General features: G+C 42.0%; 1 protein-coding gene across 11 annotated transcripts in view; it reads left to right on the forward strand.

Annotated features, from left to right (window-relative positions):
- The window catches only part of ZNF385D (zinc finger protein 385D), a 410,518-nt gene that overhangs the window by 34,203 nt on the left and 352,122 nt on the right, over positions 1 to 24,193 (forward strand). For 2 of the 11 annotated variants that reach the window (XM_088653770.1, XM_088653778.1), the window contains exon 2: positions 2,450 to 2,562. The exons of the other annotated variants lie outside the window; for them this stretch is intronic. The gene's annotated coding sequence lies outside the window, so the exon portion shown is untranslated. The remainder of the gene's footprint in view (positions 1 to 2,449; positions 2,563 to 24,193) is intronic. 11 annotated transcript variants of the gene reach the window in all.

Here is a 24,193-nt window from a genome sequence, read left to right on the forward strand (position 1 = left end):
GTCGTATCATCTGAGTTGTGGTCTCCATTTATATATCCTAGTGGCTATGTGTGCAGTGATTTAGTGCTGACATGCCACATTCAGTGCTCTGTGATGGTGATGTGGGTGTGGCAGTTGTCAACACAGGGTCAGGTCCATCTCAGGTGTAAAGTTATGTGATCATTGGGGGGCATAGGTAGCAGGTACTGTGTAGTGAGGTGCTGTGTAGAAGGGCATGAACAGTGCTCGAACCCATGCAGAGTTTCACATGGATTGAGTTAAAGAGTACTTAAACTCTGCAGCTGACACCAACTGCACTCCAGTAAGGTTCCTCGGGGCCATAATATGCTTTGCCTATAAAGAACCATCATATCTTAAAGGGTTGTTAAAGTGCCGTGACACATGAAACATACATAAAGTGAGTGCTCTTTTTTTTTTTTTTTTGCATCTGAGGTCTTATTTAAACTGGGCAATACTTTTTAGAATATTACAAGATATGCACAACAACTTTGTTATTTGTTTTACATATATGTGTGTTTTTGTTTTTAATTGGTAATGTAAATTGCTTTGAGTTACCACAATTACTTTCTGTCTGTAACCAAACTTTCTGTCTATAACCAAACACATTTCACCCAGTTCTGTGTAACTTTCCAAGTTGTTTTTATGCAAACAAAAAAATGTGTGCAGAGAGGTGGTGCTGATTAATCCCTATCAGTCATTTATCACTAAAAAAAAACCCCACCCCTCCCAGCTAGATACAGTACATGAGTTTACATCTTTTTTCTTGAGGAGAAAAAGTTTCTCCAAAGTTTTCCCTTGACAACTACTGCTGTGCCTACCCCTGCTTGCTACTTTTAGAGACACACACCCCACTTCACATTTTCCTCTGCCTTGCTTGCAGGCAATGGGAAAACCTAGCAAGTTTGAACTGCAAAAAAAGAGAGAGAAACTCCTTTGATCACTGCGTTCAGTTATTAGGGTGAGCACAACTCCACTGCACCACAATTCCCACCCCCCAGTTCTATAAAGAGAGGGACGGACAGAGGGGGAGAGGCTGCTTTCGACATATCCTTGAATCCCCACCCACAGCATTTAAATGCCTGGGGAAAGGTACTGCACAGGTTCCGCACAGCATAGTTGACCCAAGAACATCCCATTTAACTTTGTACAGCACATATTACTCTCCACAATTGTACACTGCAGAAGCCAGGATACAGAGGGGAAAGAAATTAACCACTGAAAACACACTGATACTGGCTGTATCAGCAAATGACTTCTTAGCTCACTCTCCAAAAATACTGTAACCATCTCACTTTATGGCCTGCTCTGCCAAGAAAAGATTTCAGTCTGCAAACTGAATCAGGACAGTGAAAATCCAGCTCAATATCAGCAACCCCATTAGTAACTAGAGGAACAGCCAAATGACATCATATTCATGCAGCCAATCATTAGCAGTCTCAAGTTTGGGCCAATCTTATTTTTCTAAAAATGCATATTGATTGTAGACATAGTAATATGTATTGTCATTGCATAGAGAAGGAGGAAATGAATTCTCAAGTTTAAAAATATCAATTCAAATAAATTATTCAAAAATAATACCAGGACCTTGTAGTATTAAAATTCTGTAGTTTTACCAACATTAAAAAGTAATCACTGTTATTTCAAATTTGTGAAATAAATAAGTTATAATTTACATACAAACACCTGAAATACCAATCTTTATGATCCAGTTGTATAATTCAAATAAATTATGTTTCATATCACACACCATCATATTTCAAAATACAGCTCTCACTATAAATCTGTACAACACATAAACAATGGATTGTGTGGTTGGTTAATTTGTACCATTAGGAACACTCAAACCACCCACTTTTTCCATTCAACAAAAGCAAAAGACAAGTGGGCCTCCCTTTGAAAGGCACTACTTTCCTGCATGGATGACTAGGACACTGGTTTTCACTATCATGACCTGCTTTTGACTTTGTCAGCACCTGTCAGTTTGTAAGCATATACAGAATGTAGGATTGCATGGACTGACTTGGCAAGACCTTTATGTTGTTACATTATGATCCAAACCAAACAGAAGATACTCAACATCGAGAGTAGAACAAATACAGACACAGATATGGGTGTTTCTGAAAACATAGAAGGGATATTGTCCTTTAACTTTTCAGTATTGGTGTGCTTTGGAGATTAGGTATTTTATGGTAAGTACTATCATTAGGATAAAAAGGCTGTGAGCAACACCATTGACATAGACTTGAGTGGACATAGACTTGAGCGTTGAAAATGCATTTTTGCATCTGCAGTTGCATAAAATTGTAACTAAACCATAGTAAACATAGGTACATTCAATATGAGGTTTTTTTCTGGACGGGGGGCGGGGACTTCCTTGCAGGCTAAGTACACAAAGAGTCACAGTAAGATGTAAGGACAGCAAAAGCACCACTCTTGTTTTTCATTACAGGAAACGAATACTCTGGAAGGCTTGAGAGCGAGGTGCATGCACCTTCATAACAAGACAGGATGGAAGCATACCAGTAAATTAAGCAGGGAGGCAGCTGCCAACACAATAAACAAGTGAGTAAAAGAATATTTGTGCCATCCATGCTGTCAAACTGATGATAACATATGGCCTGCAAGCTTTTTAACTGTTTTCTGAAAACACTCGTGCTCTGCGCCTCACCATGTACACATTGCTGTCAATCAAAGTGGCATGACTATTCAGAAGGATACACATTGTTAAATACTTAGATAATCCCCAGAGGAATGGCTATGCTTCTCTGTTGCAGAAAAACAACTCCTTAGAGACCAACAAATTGCATATCTTAGAATGGACCACATGAAAGTCATTTTCATTAGATGCATGAAGTCTTATCCTGAGTTGTGTGTGTGTGTGTGTGTGTGTGTGTGTGTGTGTGCTATAAAGAATGAGATCGGAAGGAAAGGAAATGCAGAAGGTACAAACTGATGATTATATTATTGACAGTAGACACACACATACACACACAATTGTTATTGATCCTGGCACTGCTAAACCAATTTGTCTACTGGGACATAGATCAGTTGCTTGTTTGGGACAGACTTGCACTCCTGATTAGCAGGTGCATAGTGGGGTACTCCATCTCTGCCACTAGAAGCCCAAGTTACCTTTTGTGGTCAAGAGGTGTTTTCTACCAGTTTGGGCTGGTGCTCAGTTGTGACTGCAGTGGTCCATGCATTGGTAAGCTCAAGGCATGATTACTGCACTTTCTGTGAGGCTGCCCTTGCATCTGGTCTAGAAGTTTCAGCTAGTGGGAAATGCAGCAGCCAGACTGCTCACAGGATTAGTGGCCCCAATCGCAGTGGTGCAGGGTAGGGGATGGTACGGTGTGGGTGGTGGGGCAGGTGTGGTAAGGCACATGGCACAGGCAGCTAGTGAGTATGACATGGGCCAGCCCCTCCTTCAACCTTGGGAATTACGGTTGTCCTTCAGCCAGCTCTCAGGTCTGTGGTGTCAGGAGTATGGGCAGGAGCCAGGCCCTGGGACCTGTAGGGCTTTGGTGGACTGGGGCCCTCCTCAGCTTGTTCTGGAAAAGCTAGGCATGGCTGCTCAGGTGAGGCCACTTGCACCTGGTGGCAGGAGCCAGGGAGGGATATAAGCTCAGCATTTCCCTTCGGCTCTTTGCCACAGCAACACATTCTCTGCCTTGTTTGCTGTGCCTGTGCGACTCCTTGCTTCTCAACCTTTGGACCCTCACCACCCAGACTCTTGGCCCTGCTCCTGCACCGCCATCTTGCCCCTGACGTCCTGACGTCCTCAGCCGGGGCTTCAAACGCCCGCTGACCGGACCGTGATACATGGCTGCTGATGCTGAATGTCAGGTTGGCTTGGAGCAGACATAGGAAATCTCGACCCTCCAGATGTTTTGGGATTACAACTCCCATCATCCGTAGCTAACAGGACCAGTGGTCAGGGATGATGGGAATTGTAGTCCCAAAACATCTGGAGGGCCATGTTTCCCTATGCCTGACTTGGAGGAAGGCCTCACCACACATGCCTTATGCAAAGAAATTAGATGCAGTCAATGCAGAATTGGACCCTACTGATTAAAATATATTGTTGATTTTGTAATGGATAGGTCAAGTTCGTGAAACATTTTGAAGTGATTTACTGCTTCTTTGAACAGGACAGTGTTAACTGCTTGGTGAGCGAAAACAAGAACCACACCTTGTTTTCTTTTTAATGTAAAGGTAGTTTTCCAGACTCTCCTTACCATTGCCCCCCGCCCCCGAATCAAACTAAAACTGACTTAGACAACTGGTTGGTGTAATGCCAATATCTTCAGAAGCAAATTGAAACAGAACCAGATTCTGAAGTAGGAGACATCTCTTTACAGAATAAAGCATTAACTAGTAATAGGGCTTTGCAGGGAGCTGTCATAATTAATAAGCACCCGTGCACAAGGCTTGCTTTGTTAAATACGGTGTAATCCTTACAGGAGTTATTGCATGCAATAATTAACTTGATTACAGAAGGCAGAAGGGGAAAAAAGTCTCAGACTAATCAAAGCACCCTCTGTGTAACTCATAGACTTTAATAATTATTATTTTCCCTCTTACAAACTGCAGGTGCTTAGTTATGAGTTTTGAGAATAGCTAAATGCTTGTCCTTAAGATCTGATTAATATTTAGGAGTTGTTTTAACGTCACAGAAAGCATTAATCAGATCTTTAATTTTTGGATCATTTTCCTGTTTGATTGGGGATAAAGTAATCATCAAGCTGAATTAAACAGGCCATTTCAGTGCAGAAAGTTTGGATAGTTCCTGGCTGTGGAGTTCAGGGCCATTGTGTGTGGTTTAACTTTCTTTTGAGAGAGGAAATAATTTGTGAATATGGTATAATGCAGATGTGTTATAAAAAATTTTTTAAGGACTGTGCAACAAAGTATTTCTCTGAGGCTGTAATATTCTTGCCCACTTAAAATACAGTGGTGCCTCGCTAGACGAAATTAATTCGTTCCAGGACTCAATTCATCCTACGAAAATTTCGTCTAGCGAGGCACCGTTTCCCATAGGAATGCATTAAAAGTCAATTAGTGTGTTCCTATGGGCTCCGGGAGAACTGGTGGTGGCGGTGCTTGCTCTCTTGGCTCGGGGAAGGAAGGCAGGCGCTTTCCCGAGCCAGGAGAGCAAACGCCGCTGCTGCCAATGACAGAGCCGGATCGGATGAAGCTTCAGAAGCTTCGTCGGATCCGGCTCTGTCGGGCAGGGTGGGGGAAAGGCGAAGGAACGACCCTGCGCCTTTCCCCCACCGCTGCCAAGCCCCATGCCGGCTTTTCGCGGCGAGAAGCGGCGGCGGGGGAAGGTCTTCCCCCGTCGCCGCCTCTTGCCTGCCTCCCCTGGCACGGTCCGATGCTCCACTACTCCCTCCCCCCGCCCGACAGAGGCAAATGCCGGATCTGTTTATTACTTTAACACTGAAATCCTAAGTAAAATAATAGTATAATCATGGTTAATAAAAATGTGCTTAATTAAAATACCAGGAAAAAAAATAAGCTGAGAATCCACCCCACCCATGCTGTTAGGCTAAAAATAGCTGGGGACTTCTATCGCATTAGAAATAACCAATTTTTCTTCCATGAAACAGAAAGGCAGACATCCAAATTTACTTTGAACCTATGATAATGGCAATCCAAGTGATGTTGACATCAGCCTGGTGTTTCTTGCCATTGCTGAAAGAGCAACGGTTACTGTTTAATTCTAATGCAGTAAGATAGCCTGCAGCTAAATAATACATTTCTGTTAGCAATTATTTAGCACAATCCTGAACTGCAAATAAATTTACATAAAAATTTGTCTCTTGTAGAGAGTACTTACAGGGAATGTAATTGGATGTAGAGAGAAATAAAATGGCTCCAAATGGATGAAATGTTTACATTACAAGAGCATTAGCATTCCAAAATCCTTTATAGAAATATAAACATATACATTGCAGTGTTTAAATATTATATATACTAAGCAGGCATATATAATATTTAATGATGTGCCATCAAAGTTATTGCTTTTTGTACCAAAAGAAAAGGAAATGTATGCATTGGAATACTTTTTGAAATCTCACTTCTTTCTTATGCAAGGCTGAAATATCAATTTTTACCCTTGCATCTCCTTTTCTCCTCTAGCTTCCCATTCTTATTTCTACCATTGTCAAATTTCAGAAGAAGGAGCCTTCCAGTTTTGCTTACACTGCTCTGTAAAACACCATGTCCAATGAAGGGATAACTACTACTACTACTACTACTACTACTACTATAATAATAATTCCCAATGATCTAAACTTTACATACAGTGGTACCTCGGGTTACAGACGCTTCAGATTACAGATGCTTCAGGTTACAGATTCCGCTAACCCAGAAATAGTACCTCGGGTTAAGAACTTGGTTTCAGGATGAGAACAGAAATTGCGCTGCGGTGGCAGAGGGAGGCCCCATTAGCTGAAGCGGTATCTCAGGTTAAGAACAGTTTCAGGTTAAGAACGGACCTCCAGAACGGATTAAGTTCTTAACCCGAGGTACCACTGTACATTCTACTTTGGGATGCTTCTTTCCCCTTTTGTGTGTGGAAGTAGTTTATTCTCAAGTTCAAGCTCTTAGCACTTACATTCAACCACTGTAACGTCTATTATCTGTGATGAGCGAAGTTCTAGCGTGCTGGTAGGGTGGGCCCTTATACATTTTCAAAAATAAGGAAATGCATCAACAAAAAAGAGGATAAAAGAGGTCATGTATTTGCATATGCTAATTCATTTGCGAATTTATACAAATTTAGCAATAATGACTGTAATTTTAAATTGAAATAGACTGTTTTGCATCATAGTGGAGGAGACTATGACTTGTGTGCCTCCTCAGTCTGCTTTCCAGGTGCTAATTGTTGGAAGGATACTTCAAGGCCCTTGTACTTCCTCCTTATGTTTCTTTTGAGCCATAATTAGACTGGTTATTAAACAGAGGACTCCTTCAAATAGAAGATTGCCCTCTGTAAAGAAGGACACTTCACCACTTTATGTACGTAGAATTATTGTTGCTAAATACCGTGAGCAGATCGCTTGCTTAAGAATAAGATCTGGTTAGAAACCTACAGTACCTGCAGCCATAACGTTCGGAAACTGCATGGCGCTCAGAAGAGATGTGGTTATTTAAAACAGTGTTATCTTTCTCCTTAATTTGTCAGTGAGGCTGATGTTCAGCTGAATCATCTGCCTGACCCACTTAGCTCCAGAGGTTACCACTTTGGAGTGGGAGCCTGCACACAGCAACTGCACTGTGTGTATGAACTAGACCTAAGAGAAGAAAGAAATGTATGAATCCACTCTCGAAAGTACAGTTAGAGTAAATCTGACCTCTTTACAAGCTGGAAGTGGAGCAAATCAATTTTTATTTTTTAAATAAACACTTTAGAGGTCAATGTTACATAGCAGTTCATATGGGCTGGCATTTAAGCTGGGATTAGCTTATTCCCTAGCAAGAGGAATGAGGGCACGGTAACACTAGAGAGCTGTTATTTAATGGGCTGCATTAAATGTCTTGGTCTTTAAGGTGTAACAATACTATTTCTCATTTTTTGGGGAAAAAATATTGTTACAAATAATAGAACTGGGTGATAACCATAGTAATGTTAGCTGTACTTGAAGTAGACTCATTGAAATCAACAGACATACCGAGTGTGACTTTGTTGGATTTCACCCAGTGTTTCTACACACCGTATTTTTCCATCTATAAGACGCCCCCATGTATAACACACCCCCTATTTTGGGGGACTCCAAATTAAGAAAATACCCCTCAGCACTACCTGTGTATAAGACGAGCCCCAATTTCAAACCTAATTTTTGGGTAAAAAAACCCTAGACTTATACACGGAAAAATACAGTAATAAAATACTATTTATTCATATTCCAACATATTTCTAGGGCTTAGGGGTTGGCTCATTGGGATATACTGTAAACACATAGGGTGTCATACAAACGCAGCAATATGATATTGATAAAATGGAAATTGCTGAATGGATTCTTAATTTGAATTATATTGCTTTTTTTTCATTCTAGTTAGCTGATATGTAGAACAAACTTGAAAGTATTTTTTTAAAAAGGCTTCAAAGCTGCTTAATTGGACATAGTTTAAACATGTTTGTTAATTATTCCCTACTTTAAATCATGTCATGTGCAGTAAAGATTGAGAGGCTGCATGCTCAGATTTCAACATTAATCTAGCCATTCAAATAATTGCAATTAATGTATCAAAATTTGCTATTTAAATAGTTGTAATTGCACCCAGCTGCAGTCAAGTGGCCTGTAGGGCAAGGGAAGATCAATAGATGAACATCCTCACTGTCAGATCTCATATTCTTTTCTTTTGCTGCTCTGCCTTGCACACTTACACTCATAAGAATGAATTGCAGTTAAATATTTTGACCTAACTAATCTGTGATTCCTCGTGAAGTCTCAGAATACTATAATGTTGTATAAGCTGTTATTGCAGAAACCTATGCCAGCGTCAAATTTTCTAGCATTGTTTCTTTCTGTTCTACATAATTACCATATGTTTAAATAAAGCACAGAGAATATACGAATTATTATAAAATGCAAAGATTGCAATAAAACATTGATCATAGGGGCAGTATTCCAACTGGAGAAGCAGCTCTTTGGTTTGGGCTCAAGGTTAGTAAAGGCAGAGATAGCCTAATGTTAAATTTAGGTGATAAGATGCCAGAAGGGCATGTATGGAGTTGAATTAGGATAAAGAGGGATGTTGGAAAAAGATACACACTGATGCAAGGCAGAGTGTGTGCTGGTATGAGAACTGGGGAGAGACAGAGAAAGCGTAAAACAAATATCACCCACTGCAAGGCAGGAGAATCAGGAGGTCATTCCGAACATGTGAAACTCTAGGATTTCATAGGCAGTTTCCCTTTTAATTCTTGGGCTCTTATTATCCACAGCACTCAGGGTGTTCTAGGTCCCCTTGATCTCCATATTACATGGAACTAACACTGTGGTGTAGGGAGAGACACATGCTAAGAGAGACATAACGTCCATAGGTTTATTATTAGCATTTTATCTGTATTATACGCTATATTCTGTTTTCATATGCTGCTCCTTGCTTTGGGATGAAAGCAGTATACAGTGGTAAAGATAAAGGTAAAGGGACCCCTGACCATTAGGTCCAGTCGTGACTGACTCTGGGGTTGTGGCGCTCATCTTATTTACTGGCCGAGGGAGCTGGCGTACAGCTTCCAGGTCATGTGGCCAGCATGACAAAACCGCTTCTGGTGAACCAGAGCAGCACACGGAAACGCCGTTTACCTTCCCGCTGTAGGGGTACCTATTTATCTACTTGAACTTTGACGTGCTTTCGAACTGCTAGGTTGGCAGGAGCAGGGACCGAGCAACGGCAGCTCACCCTGTCGCTGGGATTCAAACCGCTGACCTTCTGATCGGCAAGCCCTAGGCTCAGTGGTTTAACCCACAATACCACCCGCGTTCTTGGGTTAAGAACTTAATTTGTTCTGGTGGTCCATTCTTAACCTGAAACTGTTCTTAACCTGAGGTACCACTTTAGCTAATGGGGCTTCCTGCTGCCGCTGCTGCACGATTTCTGTTCTCGTCCTGAAGCAAGTTCTTAACCCAAGGTACTATTTCTGGGTTAGTGGAGTCTGTAACCTGAAGCGTCTGTAACCCAAGGTACCACTGTGTACACACACACACACACACTGCAATGGTAACGATAATCAATTAATTAATTAGAAGCCAGTTAAATTGCAGCATCTGCCTATGTGCTGAAGTTTGTAGCACGCTTGCAGCTGGTTGGAATTTTTATTATACAAAATAATGTCAGTCTTTCCTACAGGAAAAAAAGTTGAATTTTTAATGTGGGATTCCCCCCTCCCCCCAAAAAAATGTTCCAAAAGAGCTTTCACACACTGTATTTAATCTCTTTAAGAGAACATCCCAAATGAAAACAGGTATTCTTCTATCATTCTTTCCTGATGGTGTTTGTTATTTCATGTTGACCACTTATGTTTTCGCACTTCACCTCCAGATTAGTGCACTAAGCTGAAAGGTGAATTGTGAGCCTCTCCAGCTATTCAACATCTTTGTGCCATCAATTTTCAACCACCAGGACCAAAATGATGATGTTGTGAAAAGGTGGTTTCTTCAATCAATTTCTTGATTGTACGAATCTTCACATAGCTACAGCTGTGCAGGTGGTGACTGAACTTCATTGTCATCCAAGGTCATGACTGAGTCCTAAACATTTCAGAGTACTATAATAAAAAAAAAGTAATGCATGGATGTATATGAGTGTGGTGGAAAAGAAACACATGTTTAGTTAGTATATGGTTGTGACGGAGAAGTCAGATGGACAGCTCAGCCCAACTTGCATTCTCATTATGTGAATTGACCTTTTGGACTGAAAATTTATGTCTATTTAGTTTCTCTAAAATTCATGTCAGACTGTTGGGCTCCCAATGGTGGGAGGGGAATCAGAGAATGGTGACAAAAGTAAGTCACCCAGGAACATAGCCGCCAAGTCCGGATCGTAAAGATCCGGGATCGGCAGCGCGCGCATGACCGGAAGTTGCGTGACGCAACTTCCGGTGGCGCTTAGCCCTTCTATGGGCACCAGAAAATGGCGGCGCCAGCGCCGGAAGTCGCTTCCGCGCATGACCGGAAACACGTAAAAGCGACTTCCTGCGCCGCCATTTTCTGATGCCCATAGAAGGGCAAAGCGGCACCAGAAAAATGGCCGCCGGGAAGAAGCGAATTTAAGGGACAATGCCGGGATTTTCTGCCAAACGGGAGACCGCCGGGAAACGGTGAGAAAAAAAGGGTTTTCCCGGCGGATACGGGATACTTGGCAGCTATGCCCAGGAAGTAAGTGTGGGTGCATGTATATGTGTGCATGTGTACACGGTTTTGAAGGTATTCTGTACTAGCAAATTATCAAACCACTGTAAAACATCACACATTAAAAACTTCCCTACATAGGGCTGCCTTCAGATGTCTTTTAGTTTTGTTGTAGGCTTCAAATCAGGTTGCGTGCAATACTTGGGACCAAACTGGATTTGACCAAACTGGGAGTTCCGTGATCGGCTACCCCATATATATTTACCCTGTAGCAAAATCAGATGAGGGTTGAGGCGCTAGCAAAGGGCATTTTCCACAAATGTAAGCAGGATGCACATTATTTTTCATGAGGCATTCACAAATGATGCTTTCCAGATGAAAAGGCATCGGTGGGGTCAAACTAGAAGTGACCTTGGCAGAGCCTTGATTGGAATCCTATGCATATTTTTTTTAAGTAAAAGCATATCATGTTGAAGTCGCAGTCCTGTGCATTTTTAATACCTTCTCCCATGCCATTTCTGGAGTATAAACATCCCATACATCCTTGATGAACAGGAGACAAAATGCACAACTTTTTGTCTTATTTAATGTGTAATCGTCTATATTGGACATTAATATCAAAGATGTGCAGAACTAGGATGTGTGAATCATTATATTTCCCAGTTTGGTCAGTTGGCACTCAAATGGTCTCCTATAAATTCTAAGGTACAACCCACACTAAAACTGGAATTATCGCTGGTAGCCAACCATAGCAATGTTCTCCAGAGCACATTCATTGAAATGCATTGATATTTATTCAATTATTTGCAAGTAAAAAGCACATAGATTTTGTTTTCTATCAGTCAGCCTGTTTTTAATACTGTAATCATTACATCAGTCAAAGAATCCATGTCAGACTTCTTCACTATCAAACTGTATTCATTATTTTGTAGCTCAGACAACCTAATGATAGCACTGCCTGCTCAACATAGCGCTTCATTCCCTTATGTGCATTTTACAGATAATGAGCATGATCTATTCCCTTTCATGTGTGCACTTCTGCTTAGGTGGGGATTGTATTGCTCCTTGTACAGTATTGGGGAACAAAGCTAAAAACTGTTGTAAGCTGAGAACAATAGACCTGAATCATAATTAGCCTCCCAGCTTCTGCCATTCCATTCTATTCCATTCCATTCCCTGCAGCTGGCCACTCCCCTTAACCCCTTGTTTCCTCAAGCCCAGGTCTTAAAGGAGCCTTATTGTCACAGGGATCTCCATAGGGCCAGGCATAGGCAAACTCGGTCTGCCAGATGTTTTGGGACTACAGCTCCCATCATCCCTAGCTAACAGGACCAGTGGTCAGGAATGATGGGAGTTGTAGTCCCAAAACAACTGGAGGGCCGAGTTTGCCTATGCCTGCCATAGGGCACCCTTGAGTTTCCCCACCCTTTTCAGCCATAGTTCCTTGGCAGAATAGTGCTGCACATGACTTGGGCATGGTGCCCAACCATCCTATTCAATTACTTCCAGCCTGCTTAAACCTCCAGGTATATACCATGGTATCATCGGGGAGTACAGTTCTGGTTGCTTGAATTTTATCTTTATAGATAAATATCACAGAGAGAACCATTACATCCGAATGGTATTCACTGGACTAGTTAATAAACTATAGTTTCCTTACTAAGTAAGTGGTGTTCAACAAATAACTGCAGTGCTGTTATATCAGTTGCAGGAAATAATCAGGCACCCAAGTTTGCCTACCTTGTGCATTTTGGATAGTAGCAAGAAGATACCTGGTTGAGGGGCCTTTAGTGTGTTCTCCATAAGTGTTTATAAGTGGTTTCTCCCCTATATCTTCTACCCCTGTTTCCATATGTATGCCAAATGAAGATAAGTTTGCAACATACCGTATATTCCGGTGTATAAGGCGACTGGGAGTATAAGACGACCCCCAACTTTTCCAGTTAAAATATAGAGTTTGGGATATACTCGCCGTATAAGAAATACGACCCGGCGTATAAGACAACCCCCAACTTTTGAGAAGTTTTTCCTGGGTTAAAAAGTAGTCTTATACGCAGGAATATACTTCTTGAAACCTTAATCAACCAGTTTGTGTTTAACGTGTCACAAGACATGCAAAGTTAGTTAGTCTTGAATCTAAAAAGAATAAATTGTCACACTATAGTAAATATAGTAGCAGCAAAGGCAAATTTGTGTAATAACAAGAAATGGCTAAGATATCTGTCTTTGTAGACTTGCAGTACATCTTTTTGTGGTGTGCAATGTGGCAGTCATCTTTGGTTGCACAACCATTCCTCCTTTTCAACCATTTCAACCCCCAAGGACTGTTGCAATTAAAGTGTTTTGCTTATAATGCACATCTCTGAGCTTACATTTATGAACTTCACTTGCCGGGTGTTGTTGTTTTTTGGAGAACAGTCTGTCATTGCAGTGACTTCTTGTTTGTAAACCTGAGCTTGTTAAATGCAAAGAGCTATATTAAGGCAGCTGTACTGTTGAGATTTATACTCACAAGTCAAGAAGTTCAAAGTCATCGTTCCCCTGACAACCATACTGTGGGTCCCCTTGTTCATACTTGATGACACAGTTTTATTACTATGTCTGTGTAGAGACTTGTACGGTATATATCGAGCTCTTTGTGCAATTCTGGCATCAGGTTTGGAGGATGGAGAAGATGGTACAGCAAAACAGCTATGCCGTACTAATGTCCATTCCATATTCAAAGGGCAGAAAGTGATCTCACTCCTTTGCATTTTAATTAATGCATTTACTTTACGTTAATAGTTAAGGCATTTTTCTACAAAGCTTGGCTGCTTGACTGCGGAATGAATGCATCTGTAACTGCTGTTTGTGAGAGTTTGCAGATCAAGTAATAGGAACGTTGCACACACATCACCTCTGTGGCACCTAAAATTTGGGCCAAACAATGTATTTCAGTTGAAAAGAGTTGTTTGGATGTAGTGACATGTAGAGATAATCGAAACAGCAAAAAAAAAACCCCACTCAATTTCTATTTCTTCTGCCATAATTTTTATCAGTAGTTGCCATTATTTCATGGACATAAGGAACTTTTAACACTGTGAACATTTTGGAGCTGAAAGGAAAGGAAAAATTGGAAACAAAGTGAAAGCCAGGGGGAAAGGAGTACAGCTTCCTTCAAAAATAACATCCAGTGCCTCTGTCCTTCTGCTGAGAGGACCACATTCTTCTTGTTGCTGTTTAGTTGTGTCCGACTCTTTGTGACCCCATGGACCAGAGCACACCAGGCACTCCTGTCTTCCACCGCCTCCCGCAGGTTGGTCAGACTCATGTTGGTAGCTTCAAGAACACTGTTCAACCATCTCGTCCTCTGTCGTCCCCTTCTCCTTCTGCCCACATTCTTCTATCTATTCCCACTCAACTGGCAAGTGACCACACCTGCTATTTCACCAAGGGACCAATGGGCTCCCAAAAAATTCTCGGTGTCTCTTATCTTAACCCTGCTGTCTCTCCATCCCACTTCCACTGCAGTTGGATGCAGATTTTTTAATCTCTTCTTTCATAGTTGCAAATCCCCCTCTCATCATCTGCTACTGTAAAGACTGGAATATTTACTTATTTTAAACTTAAGTGTTATAAAGTTACACTAATGGTTACATCAGGTATATGTAATGTGGTGTCCGTCAGATGTTGTGTACAAAAACCTTATCATCCCTGGCAATTGGCTGGGACAGAGTTGTAATCAACAGCATCTGTTGGAGGGTATAATCTTGGCTAGCTCTGGTTTACAGCATGAAGAGAAATTAAAGGTCTAAATTAGTCCTGAACAGCTGCAATTCTGCTCTACTCTAGTAAAAATTTGTGTCGACTGCTATAAGCAGCCAGGTCTGAAGTATTAAAAATGCACTGTGTTATCAGACTCCAAAAAGGAACTGAAAAGAAAAATGCCAGAATGTAAAAAGAGTGCTTTTAATCCAGGCTCAGATATCTCATAAGTAACCAAATGGAATTTTAAAATAGCTACAAAAATGAACCTTTGGGCAAAACATATGTAGCACAAACTGCAGCCAAAAAGAAAACCTTTTCCCCCCTTGTTTGTCGTTGTAGAAAAGAAGGTTCCAAGTGTCTGCAAAGAGTGAGTGACTGAAAAATTACTTCTCATTACCCAAAACGGGGGAGATGCTATTTGCCAGCACAGTACAGGCCTTGTGTGCCTGAGAATCTTGCATGTCAAGCATCTGCCAGGTACTTTAGCATTTTCAGTATAAATGAGATGCGTAGTACCGTAGTAAAGTAAAGCTGCCTGTTAAGAAGCTCAGACTGAGCCTTGGCACTTACTCTAAAAACAATACCCTTGTGAATATTCCAGAAGGCAATTTAATGTGATTCTTAGTTGATTAAAGTTTTTCTTTACAGCAGCTTCAATCATGGATTAGGATTGTATGTGGTAGAGTTTAAGAGTGTCTGATTTTGATAGATATTGCCATTGAATGCTTCCTGACTGAACAGAAGAGACTGTGGTGGCATCTCCTTCAGATTTGGTGTTAGCAAATATTCTTACAGTCTTGTTCTTTTAAAATTACCATCTATTGAATAAGAACTCGAGTATATAACTTAATAGCATGTATTAACTAAAATTGTCATGAGTAGCCATTGGCAACATGCTGAGTAAGCTCATGAAATATAAATAGGCATTCTTCAATATGTGTCTGACATATCAGAACTTGCTGCAGTATAACTCAGTTGGACATTATCCATGCTGACTGTAAACAGCAGAAGACCTCAGTGAAGAGAACACTAGACAGTTTTGAATCTGAATTTGTGGGGGGGGGGGACTCATCTTCAGTCCCTGTACTAATTGCCTAAGAAATCCTACGGTTAACAAATAAATTGTATCACCTGTTCCCAAGTTTTCCGATTTCACTTCTTTGAGCAGGGAAAACATGAATACATGGCATGATGTCAGATACTTATTGAAGAATCCTACTTATTTACATGAGGGACGCGGGTGGCGCTGTGGGTTAAACCACTGAGCCTAGGGCTTGCCGATCAGAAGGTCGCCGGTTCGAATCCCCGCGACGGGGTGAGCTCCCGTTGCTTGGTCCCTGCTCCTGCCAACCTAGCAGTTCGAAAGCATGTCAAAGTGCAAGTAGATAAATAGGTACCGCTACAGTGGGAAGGTAAATGGCATTTCCGTGTGCTGCTCTGGTTTGCCAGAAGTGGCTTAGTCATGCTGGCCACATGACCTGGAAGCTGTACGCCGGCTCCCTCGGCCAATAACGCAAGATGAGCGCCGCAACCCCAGAGTCAGTCACGACTGGACCTAATGGTCAGGGGTCCCTTTACCTTTACTTATATACATGAGTTTACTCAGAACACTGTGGTGGCTACTTGGGGCAATGAATAGATAGGGTGCACCTTATCACTTTGGTTTTAACAGGTGTGGGGCCACTGTTTTGGGAGACAGCCACATGTCTCTTGTGACTTCTTTTGTCTGCACAGACAACCTGCATGTTTCCTTCTGACCTATTTGCTTTCTATACTGTTGCTAATGATTAATGCCTGATCTCATCCATCCTAGAGAGCTTTGTTCTTTAGAATGTTTCCAGACACAGGATTTTGCAATCTAAATTTCAGCACTGGTAATGTGCACTATCTACACTGAACGGTACTTAATGCAACATTAGCCTCTTAGGATCCGCTGAGGCAGCCCAGCCAATGTAGCCTCAGAACAGCTATGGTAGCTTTGAACTCTCACAGCAAGGAGTACCTTATATTTGGAGCTACTTCCTCTTGCTTTCTGGTTGGATGCTACTATCTCTATTGGGAATGATGGCCCAGTTTGGAGTTGCTAATCCATAGTTTAGTGCTCAGTAAATGAGCCTACTTGAGCCTCAGGCAAGAGCGCTCCACTCTCCTCTTCCAGCATGGATGTGAGATTAGAAGCATATGATTTTAACATGGCCAGAATTGTTGTTTTGTCCAAACTCTGAACTCTGGTTAATTTAAACCATGGTATGTTGAAAGAAGCCAAGGTCATGAAACCAATAATCCCACCACCTTTTTTGGGGGGTGTAACCATAAAGAATGATTATTCAAAATGAGGAAATGGATGCTTCTAGTCTCCTTGTGGCCACACTTATTGTTTGTTTAGCACTATGGGTTTCATCTTATGTCTGAACCGGGTATTTAACTATAAGAGTCGTTCAATAGGGTCAGAATTCCCTGTTACTTATCATTGAGTGGTTTTTGCTGCATCAACATTAGGTTTTGAGTATTATAGTATGGTGGAAGCTGTTTCCTCACACTCTAGATTTATTAAATATATTGATTGCTGCAATCTAGCCAAATGGTTTCCCATTAATATGATGAGTGGATTTGTCTAACTGACCTCTGTGCCCTTTTGAAAACTGATGCCAATACCTGTGGCATTGTTCTAATAATGCAATTACGTTAGATATAAAATTCTCCACTGACTTGTCCTAATAAGGGAGTTAAAAATTCTAGTCACCTAATTTACATCCTATTCCTTAGAAACTGTTTTTGTAAACCTTGGAACTGCTTATGCTTTTTCCAGTCTCCTGGTACATTCTGATATCTAGATTTCCTAAAAATAGGTTCTTACAGGTCACCATCTTGTGTCAAATATAAGCTTGTCCCAGAAGCTTTAGAAAAGGAGTAAAAGATCCAAAATGGGCAATTATACAATAGTTTCCCTATAAGAGTGTTTTTGTAGTGGAATATTGATTTATGTCTTCAAATACAAATGTTTACCCTTGAATGCCTTTTAAAATAAAATCTTACCAAACATCATTGAGTATACAGTGCACAGCAGTCCTTGGCATCCTGCAGAGTTTTTCTTAGAAGAAAGATGAATGTAAAGTTTCTTGGCTAGTAACTGATTTATAGAAAGTTGAACCACTTTTAACTTTCATGCATTTTGTCCTTGGCTTGTTGTGTTTGCAATGCAAAAGGGCAGATTGTGTTTGCATTTTCTTATTGTGCAGGCCCTATAGTTCAGACATTCTTTTTTGCTCTGAAAAAGATAATATTTTCCTCCATTATTTCACTCTTTCAAGAAAGCTATATTCATAATTTCTTCATGAAGGGTAGTCTTCTCTGTCATTCGTCTTACCAACTGTCTCACTTTTCAGATATTCTAGTTTTTAAGCCTATCAGGAACACAGTATTAGTATTACTCACAAAGATCTTTAAAATGATTTGTGATGGCAGTGGCATTATAATAATGTTCTTTGTATTGTTTTCTATCTTATGCAAAACATAATGTTCAGTTTGTTCTCTCCCTTTATAGCGTAAGTCAAAGAAGAGAAGGGATAGTAACGAAAATGATGCTTGCTTATTTTCACAGTTCATAGAGTTCATCATATAATGGTAGAGATGGAAGGAACCACCAGGGTCATCTAGTCCATCCCCTGCAATGGAGGACTCTTTTACCTAACATGGGGCTCGAACCCATGACCCGGAGATGCAGAGTCTCATGCTCTACTGACTAAGCTATTTCTTTCTGACCTTCTTACTGTAAAACACAGAACACACTCTCAATTCAGATGTGATATGTGGACAATTCTTGAACAGGCAGTGACTTGTGTCCTCACATCTGCACTTGTGTTGGTTCCTTCTCCATTTCCACTAATTACAGTTTGGCATGGCATCCAAGTTGGTTAGCTATTGCCCTCTGAATTAGAAACCAAACAATAATTTTCAATCAAAGACTAAGGAGGACCCTTTCACTGTATGACCCCGTGGGGCCAGTGCCCCTCCAGCCTGAGGATGTGATACTGCCATCCTTGGACACAAAGGGCTCCATACCAGAAGATGCAGTGAGACCATAACCTCCCCTGCTCTGTTGCAGCAGGAGAATTATGCAGCAGGCTCGCCCTTTTAATTGAACAAGCACCTCCCAGTGCAGGCAGGTCTAACAGTTGGGATGCAGCTGTTGCTACTAGATAGGACTTGGTCTCTGTTTGTTGCTTGCTGAAGCCACGTCAGAAAACAGCACCCAGGCTGAACCCTGCCTTGTCTTCAACCCAGCCTGAGCCTCTCCACATCTCTCCTCAGAGCAGGACAATGGGTAACTGTGTGTTTGATATTGAGTGAGCGCATCATATTACAGCGGTACCTCTGGTTAAGAACTTAATTCGTTCCAGAGGTCCGTTCTTAACCTGAAACTGTTCTTAACCTGAAGCACCACTTTAGCTAATGGGGCCCTCCTGCTGCCGCCGCGTCGCCAAAACACGATTTCTGTTCTCATCCTGAAGCAAAGTTCTTAACCTTAGGTACTATTTCTGGGTTAGCGGAGTTTGTAACCTGAAGCGCTTATAACCTGAAGCGTTTGTAACCCGAGGTACCACTGTATTATTTTTGTCCGAAGTGATGCAGACCTCAGCAGTGAAGGGGGATCTGTGTTTCCCCTCTGGCTTGCCGGTTGTTTTTCTATGTAGGTAGCTGACCAGGAGCACACAGGATTTTAAAAGGCTCATCCTGCAAGATTTGATTCAGAATCTTTTGCCCTATCAATTCTGAACTATGGTCACTGTTGCCTGGTGTCCCCTGAATCCTGCACTGTTACATGAAATCTGGATTTGGGTCAGTGCCTGCAGTCATTCCTTTATCCTCCCTATAGGCTGTGCTTGCAATTTATCTCACAATACATAAGCACATAGATTCTCAGTATTAGTGGAGCAAGCACCTGCAAAATCCTTAGCAATCATAAGTTTGCTGAAGTATCTACCTAAGATATTGTAAAAATAAAGCAATAAGTTTTGCTTCACGTTTTCATTCTATTTTTGACATGCATTCGCTCAGCAAAGATTAAGCCAATGCTCTCCAGCACTTAAAATTAATAGCGTGTTTGAACATATATAATTCATATATGCACACAGACACAGCAGGGGAGGAGGAAATCACATTTGTTCACTTGAGCCTCAATATTAGCACCAGATATTCCAGAAAGCACCAGTTCTGCATAGCTCTCTATAAAATTTTAAAATCCCCTGGTTTCAGCCCCCAAATTTCTAGGGCTGCAGGTATCTTGAGTTTTCCCTTTAATTTCCTTAACCAAATTGCTCTTATTTTTCTTTTCCTCATACGCTTGTGAAATTGTGGGCAGAAAATTCCTGCATTGCAAGTGCTTGGACTAGATGACCCTTGTGGTCCCTTTCCAACACTACAATTCTGTGATTGTTCCAGTAATTTGGGGCTTTCTTGCTTTTTGTTTAATAGCATTAACCAAGACTCCAAAGGATTACAAGTACATTTGTGTGCAGATGAAGCAATGTTTCTGTTATGCACAAAGCCTTTGTAGTAAAAGCATGGAAGAGAAAAGCCTCGCAAGACAGAAATGTTATTTTAAACATTACAAGTTAAGCTTAAGGGCTATGCTATCAGATAAAAATGCTTAAGATATATAGTGTTCACAAAGCCATGAGCTTAATAGTGTTCATTAGAGATGATAGTGAAGCTTACTGGGCTTATTATGCCCCCTCAAAAATGAGCTTCATGACTTATGAAGCCTCTGAGTTCTGCTCCAACTTGGGTTAAAGTATCAGCTGGAGAAGAAATTGTGGTGCATTTCAGCAGACCCCTTCCCTTCCATTCAAAAGCTGTCGGGGGTGGAGGAAGGGGTGTGTGGTAGGGGCGGGTCGCCCTGGGTGTCACCACTGAGGGGGTGACAAAATGCCGGGCGGCACTCACCGCGGGGTCTGCAGCGTGCCCGAGCCACGCATCTCTCCTGGGAGAGATGCGGTGGCTTAGGCACGCTCAGGCTCCACGCTGCCCAAATGGTCCGTCCACTGCCTCCCCCTCAGCTGTAGGGTGGCTGTGTGGGAGGAGGCAGGCAGACTCCCTGGAGGCCCTGCGAAGCATCCTGCCCCGGCTGGACCTGCCCCTGGGCAAAGGGCACAGGGCACACGAACCGCCCCAGTCTCCCGATCGGCTTGTTCCGCCGCTGGAATCTGCAAAACTCCCAAGGGCCAGTGGAGCTTTTTGTCCGGTGCAGAAGCAACACACCAAAGAGGGAAGGGAGGGTCAGGAAAATCTTCCTCCTTCCCTCTTATCATATGTAAGGGGTTTTTTATAGGAATCAGAACTATGGTGGGTGAGCATAATTGGATTGGAGTTGGGAAAAATATTTATGGTTTTGTTTTATTTCTTTATTTAACAAATCTGCAGGCTGCTGCTCAGCATAAAGCCATCAAAGCGGCGTACAAAATAAAAGCCGAGTAAGACACATGTTTTTGAAAGCAATAGAATCATTTTGGTGAGCCATATAAACAATAAAGTATTCCTGAAGGAGCGTCTCCACCCCCATCGTTTTGCCCGGACACTGAGGTCCAGTACTGAGGGCCTTCTGGCGGTTCCCTCATTGCGAGAAGCCAAGTTGCAGGGAACCAGGCAGAGGGCCTTCTCGGTGGTGGCGCCCACCCCGTGGAATGCCCTCCCATCAGATGTCAAAGAGAAAAACAGCTACCAGATTTTTAGAAGACATCTGAAGGCAGCCCTGTTTAGGGAGGCTTTTAATGTTTAATAGCTTATTTCATTTCATTTTTCTGTTGTAAGCCGCCCAGAGTGGCTGGGGAAACCCAGCCAGATGGGCGGGGTATAAATAATAAATTATTATTATTATTATAAAACTATCCTTGCAAATTCTAACAAAACCATAAAACCTTTTCTTCAGATATATTTGTTTAACTGATACCCCACAAATGCCTGGGTTACAGCTCAGGAAAAACCTTAGACAAAAATTTCTTTGTTGGGCACCCAGGCAGCATGATACAGACCCCTGAATTTTGGCTATTAACCGATTCCAGAGAACCATAGCTAGAACACTGCAAGCTCAGTTTTGGAAATATTTCCAGGCTAATTTGATGTGAACAGGAGGAAGCAACTCCATCTCTAGTGTTTGTATTTCCGGGGGGGGGGGAGGTCTGGGAGGGGGCAGAATGCAGCAATGTGAAGACTGAGAAAATTGACAAATTGTCATAGTCCAAGTGCTTTGAGTATCTTCTGTGAGGGTTTGTTTTGTTATATTACTCCTTTTTTTCCCTATGCGGTTTTTCATTCTAAGTCCTTGTTGGAGTTGTCATGCTGAGGTCTCATGCGTTCAGATGCCTTTATCACTGCTAAATGCTTCTTTATAATTTATATATCCAGCTGTGGTGAAAGCATGTGCTATTAGGAGACTGGAGGAAGAGGAGGCCTTTTTTGCTGGAACAAATTACTAAGGGAGAAGGGGGGGGGAGGGTGAGAGAATATTGTTGTAAAAAAAAGGAAAGAGGTGTAATCGACTGGCATTTTTCTGCTATTATCAATAATGTGTTTAATAGGTCTTCTGACGCGAGCTTCTTTTTCACCTCGATCCTGAAGTACAAGACTTTGCTGTGATATAACATCAGTCTTACTCCTACTTATTCTCCCCTGTTGCTCCCCCTTACTTTATTTTGCTCTTTTTTGAGTTCTCGGGGGCCAAACTAGGTGTGACATGGGGAAAATATGTGATCAGATCACTTGATTTATTTGTCATTTAATCATTCCAGGACATTGTGCTATGGGAGTATTTGTCTCTCCCTCCCCTCATTTTAATAAACATTTGGGGCACAATATAAGTCAGGAAATTCGATAAGAGGGAAAGGGTTAAGCCTTCGTCTACATGATTATGTCCCCTCTCAGTGGCTGCCTTTTGTCAGTGAAATAACACAGGAGACCTGCAATCATATTTTTAAATGTCTACTTTGCCCCAAAGTGTTACAGGTTTGGAAAAAGTTGAATACATCTGTCATAGGGCAGTGCCTACACAAACACACATGCGTTACTTGCTTCTTTTTTTGTGTGTGTCCCTAGCCTTGGGAAAGAGCTGCATGGCATGGTATAATAGCAAAAAATCATTGGAGAGAAACATTAGTAGCAAGACTGAAGTGGGCGCAGGGAGCTTCATTGATGACTGAAAATGCAAACGGCCTTTTTGCACACAAAGCAGCAGAGAAATTAAGGTTATTTGGTTTTGTCTGTAGCAGGGATGAAAGATAGAAACCTAAATAAGTACCTAAACATACTGAGATGTTGGCTCTTTGCCTCTGGCTTCTTACAACACATGAAAATGGGGGCATTGCAATATTATTTTGATAACCCCCCCCCAAGAGCTCTCACTGGTTTGTTCTGACAGATAATATTGATGAGTGAGGATAGTTTAACAGTAGGAGTCCGAGACTAGGTCATAGGATGGTCCATCTGTGGCACGTGCTCTTAACTGACTGCCCTCGGGCAATTGGACATGGGAGGGTGCGTGTGTATGTAATATATGGGAGTTTGATTACATACTTTAATTCAGTTACAAATCCTACAAAGGCTGATAACTCACACCACCCACCAAAGGTCTGATCCATTCAGAGCCTAATTTCCAAAAGTCATTGAGCCTACATCTAGTTTCTGTACGACAGGAGAAATGCTGTTCTCACAGTGACTAACCTGTGAACCACCACCACCACCACAACAACAACAACAACATTTTTAATATATTTAGACCCTGCCCATCTGGCTGGGTTGCCCCAGCCACTCAGGGCAGCTTCCAACACATATAGAAACATAATAAAACTTCAAACATTAATAATAACAATCAAATCTAAAATAAAAAGTCACAATAATTATAAAATAAACTACTCAGGCTCCGAGAAGGAACCGAGCACAACAGCAGTCTCCTCACTTCTCATTCCCAAAAAGTGGTGCTCAAGGCATACTGTTTAATGTACAAGAGTTTAGGCAGGGAGAGGGGAAAGGACAGGAAAGGGTTAATTTCAGGGTTCTGTTTAATTTGGGCATGTTTTTGGCCTGCACCTGCAGGTAGTTAAGCATGTGAGAATGACTCAGCACAATATACAGTATAAATGCTGTTGTGTTTGAAGTAAGTTTCCTCTTGGCCCAATGCCCTTGACTAGAGCATAGCCTGAATGCTGCAAGGAGCATACTGTATGTAACTGAAACAGCACTGTACTGTCAGTAATGTAACTGAGGCTGGATCTAGACCAGGCGTCAGCAAACTTTTTCGGCAGGGGGCCGGTCCACTGTCCCTCAGACCTTGTGGGGGGCCGGACTATATTTTGAAGGAAAAAGAAATCCCCCCCACGACTCTCCCCTCCCTTCTCCACAGCACCTGACGAGCCCCAGTGGCTGCTTACCTGTGCATTGCGAGCAGCAGGGGCTGGCGGGGGCGGCAGTGGGACAATGAGTGATGCGAAAGGGCTGGCTCCAGAGAGGGGCTGCTTAAAATGGCACTCAGCCAACTGCGGCTCAACAAAGCCCAGCCCCCTTCCTCCTCTAGGCAGGACGGGGAGAAG

The sequence above is a fragment of the Zootoca vivipara genome, chromosome 11 (genome assembly GCF_965207765.1).
Source record: "Zootoca vivipara chromosome 11, rZooViv2.hap1.1, whole genome shotgun sequence".
Classification (NCBI taxonomy): Eukaryota; Metazoa; Chordata; class Lepidosauria; order Squamata; family Lacertidae; genus Zootoca; species Zootoca vivipara.